At 40.6% G+C, this 4,167-nt stretch overlaps 1 protein-coding gene across 1 annotated transcript in view; it reads right to left on the bottom strand.

Annotated features, from left to right (window-relative positions):
- Positions 1–2,502, bottom strand: part of TLR10 (toll-like receptor 10) — a 15,296-nt gene extending 12,794 nt beyond the window's left edge. Inside the window, exon 1 of the mRNA XM_010833593.1 lies at positions 2,452–2,502. The gene's annotated coding sequence lies outside the window, so the exon portion shown is untranslated. The remainder of the gene's footprint in view (positions 1–2,451) is intronic.
- Positions 2,503–4,167: the final 1,665 nt, after the last annotated feature.

The following is a 4,167-nucleotide window of genomic DNA, read 5'->3' as shown; positions in this document are numbered from 1 at the left end:
GACCATAGCCTTGACAATACAGATTTTTCAAATAATGAATTTAGGCTCGGAAAGATCAAGTAAATTATCCAGCGCCATTCACATATAAGTAATAGAGTCAGCATTACAATCCAGACATTGAGAAGCAGAGCTTACATTCACCCAATCTGCAATGTTTCTTCTCCTTTACATGTGACATCTTTCTTATTTGCCTTACTATTCATACATATTTGTTCACATTTTGAACTGATTCTTCATCTCCCAATTTGCAATTCTTCAGCAGAAGTTTCTACAAATACAGTTTCAAGCTCCTAGTAAACTCCTTAAGACCACGGACAAGATCAGTTATTTACATAAAGGATTGATCTAACTTCTCCAAGTCTTGAGTTTGTTAAATAAACTTTAACTGACTTTATGACTCCCTTTAAGGATTTTTTTTAGACTCACAAGAAGTAACCAGTTGAATTGTGTTCTCCAAAACTCTTCTGCTGACATCCTAAACCCCAGTACCTCATAATGTCACTTTATTTGGAAACGTAGTCAGGTAGTATATTAAACTGGGTTGTCAGGATGGGCCATAATCCGATGTGATTGGTGTCCTTATAAAAAAGGGAAATTTGGACACAAAGAGGCATAGAGGGAAGACCATGTGAAGGAACACAGAGAGAGACAGTCATCTGTAAGCCAAGGGGAAGAGGCCTGGAGCAGATCCTTCCCTCCCACCGCTCGAGGGAACCAACCCTGCTGGAAACTTGATATTGGATTTCTACCTTCCAGGACTGAGAGATGATACATTTCTGTTGTTTAGGCCACCCAGGCTTGGAGCCCTACCAAACTGATGCATGACTAGTACTAAGCAACTGAAACTTGGTTGTGAAATCTTAAAGTTCAATACAGGAAGGGCAATCATCCTAGAGAAAACAGGAAAATCCAGCTCTAATGACTGTTGCAACATCCCTTACAGAACAAGCACGTTCATACATTTTTAGCATATATTTCATGGTTTTAATTTGCTTTCTACTATTAATTCTCATAGAAGTATAAATGATAACTTTCATATAGCCCTATATTCTAGTCAAGACTAGACTAGTCAATCCCTAGACTTCTAGTCAAGTCTCCATAGCTTGACTTTCAAACCCCTGACAATATGATCTGTTTCTAATAATTAAATTTATTTATTTTTATTTGAAGGATAATTGCTTTTCAATATTGTTGGTTTCTGCCAAACATCAGCATCAGTATGAATCAGCCGTAGGTATACCAATGACAACATGATCTTAATCTAACTGCATACTTATATTTCACTGTTGCTTTTCATAAACTTCATGGTCCAGTCAAATTAAGACAACAGTCCCAGAACAGGCCTGGGTATTCCTGTCTCTTCTCTATGCATCATTCTATTTAGAATGGCCTTTCCATTCTTCATCTACACATTGAAAAATCCAAAGTTTAAGTCTTCTTTCAAGGCCCAGAGGGAAAACCATCACTTGTAAGATTTTTTTCACTTAATCTAAATGGTCTCTGAACTTCCATTTATATTTTTGTCTCACTGACTTTTATTTTAATTATCTGGATACATGTAATGTCCTATGATTGATTTTAAGTTTCTTAGGGCAAGAAACAACTAGTATATGTAAGTGTTACTTGGGTTTTTCCTCCCAAAAGTGAAGACTTAAACAAGAGCTTTGTGTATAGGTCATTCATTTTGAAGAAGTAATCTCGGGGCTCCAGAATTAGGGGCCTGAGAAGAATGAAACAGGAAGAATAGAAAACCATCCAAGAGTGAATTATTGACCTGGTTACTCCTGCTGCTGCTGCTGCTGCGTCGGTTTAGTCGTGTCCAACTCTGTGCAACCCCATAGATGGCAGCCCACCAGACTCCACCGTCCCTGGGATTCTCCAGGCAAGAACACTGGAGTGGGTTGCCATTTCCTTCTCCGATGCAGGAAAGTGAAAAGTGAAAGTGAAGTCGCTCTGTTGCATCCGACTCTTAGCGACCCCATGGACTGCAGCCTGGCTCCTGTGTCCATGGGATTTTCCAGGCAAGAGTACTGAAGTGGGTCGCCAGTGCCTTCTCCGTGGTTACTCCTAGGAGTGAGTAAATTTCAATTCCACTGGGGATTCTGAGGAATGGTCTAGACTATGCCTCATTTAATGGCTCCCATCCCTTTAGAGATCAAGGATCTCTTCGAAGGATACACATCCAGTACATATAGTTTTGTACATATACCAGAGGGGCTAAGCAGGTTTCTATAACCATCATGTAACAGCGCTACTAGTGACATTATAAGGCATAAACTGAGAAGTAGGGTGCAGCTATGACAAGGTGCAGCTGTGACAAGTCAGTCCACACCTGTCTAGAACTGGCTGTCATACAGTGCGACCGATGAAGATAGAAAATAGCTGATAAAACAAAGCTGAGCATAACATCTGATAAAGTCCATTTCTTGCCCTGCTCCAATCTGTTCTTACCCTATTTAAGTGGTTTTCCAAAAGACAGGGATGCTGTGTATAGAAGCGGGACACATTGGCTCCATTTCTTCTTATGATCAAAAAGGCAAATGAGCTTCTGCATTCCAGTTCAGATAACTAGGATCTCAGCAAGATCTCCGGCCACAGGAAACGAGACTCAAGTTCCATTTGGCTTGAAATGTAACATCCATCGTTTGGGACCCTGAGACAAGTAGGCAACTACAAGTAGTTTATTTCAGAGGTGATCTCGGAAACACCCTTGGAGGAATGAGACTATGAAACAAAAAGAGAAAGAAAGCCAATAAAGTCATTTCTACCATAGAAAATCAGAACTTTTCCATTCTACTGGGAGATTCGGGGAGAAGGTAAAGTAGACCCCAGGTTTGTCCCCCCAAAATGGGAGAGAAAGCTGGGTTATTTATCTGTCAATTCACTTTCCAACATTGGCTGAGGGAAGCTTCCAAGGACAACCTCCAGCATATCTGAATTGCCCTTCATGTGGACCAAGTGGCTTCTCATGGCCAAGAAGAAATTCCTTCGGGTGAAGAATCTCTAGCATTAACAATAAACAGCCTTCAACATGCAGAGAAAAATGCTGAATGGAAATGAGGAGGACACAATCGCTTTAGAAATCTGCTATAGAAACCCAAGCACAAGCTGTAAACAAGATTGCCAGGAGAAATATCAATAAACTCAGATATGCAGATGACACCACCCTTACAGAAGAAAGTGAAGAGGAACTAAACAGCCTCTTGATGAAGGTGAAAGAAGAGAGTGAAAAAGCTAGTTTAAAACTCAACATTCAGAAAATGAAGATCATGGAATCTGGTCCCATCACTTCATAGATGTGGGAAACAATGGAAACAGTGACAGACTTTATTTTCTTGTGCTCCAAAATCACTGCAGATTGTGACGGCAGCCATGAAATTAAAAGACAGTTGCTCCTTGAAAGAAAATCTATGACAAACTCAAAGAGCACATTAAAAAGCAGAGACATACTTTGCTGACAAATGTCTGTCTAGTCAAAGCTATGGTTTTTCCAGTAGTCATGTACGGATGTGAGAGTTGGACCATAAAGAAAGCTGAGCGCTGAAAAATTGATGCTTTTGAACTGTGGTGTTGGAGAAGACTCTTGATAGTCTCTTGGACTGCAAGGAGATCCAACCAGTCGATCCTAAAGGAGATCAGTCCTGAATATTCATTGGAAGGACTGATGCTGAAGCTGAAACTCCAACACTTTAGCCACCTGACGTTGGAAATATACTTTGGCCAAGAACTGACATTGGAAAAAACCCTGATGCTGGGAAAGATTGAAGGCAGGAGGAGAAGGGGATGACAGAGGATGAGATGGTTGGATGGCATTACTGACTTGATAGACATGAATTTGAGCAAGCTCTGGGAGTTGGTGATGGATAGGGAAGCCTGGCATGCTGTAGTCCATGGGGTCGCAAAGAGTTGGACATGACTGAGTGACTGAACTGAACCAATAGAAACCCAGCTACAGTTGCAAAAGGCATGCAGTTTTCTAACACTGACCCTGATTGGCACACAGGAACATATATCAACTGAAGTTGTTTGAACAGGTGCTTCTCTTGATTACACGATAAACTCACTAAATTCAGTCCTAGCAGAGAAATAGATGAATCCCTTTTGTGTTAGAAATTAACTGTTTCAATTGAAATTATATCATGAGGAACTGGGGCCTGAAAAGACATA

This window comes from Bison bison, unplaced genomic scaffold (genome assembly GCF_000754665.1).
Source record: "Bison bison bison isolate TAMUID 2011002044 unplaced genomic scaffold, Bison_UMD1.0 scf7180017863790, whole genome shotgun sequence".
Taxonomy (NCBI): domain Eukaryota; kingdom Metazoa; phylum Chordata; class Mammalia; order Artiodactyla; family Bovidae; genus Bison; species Bison bison.
Note: the sequence above shows the minus strand (reverse complement) of the source record. Positions and strands in the feature narration are given on the sequence as shown.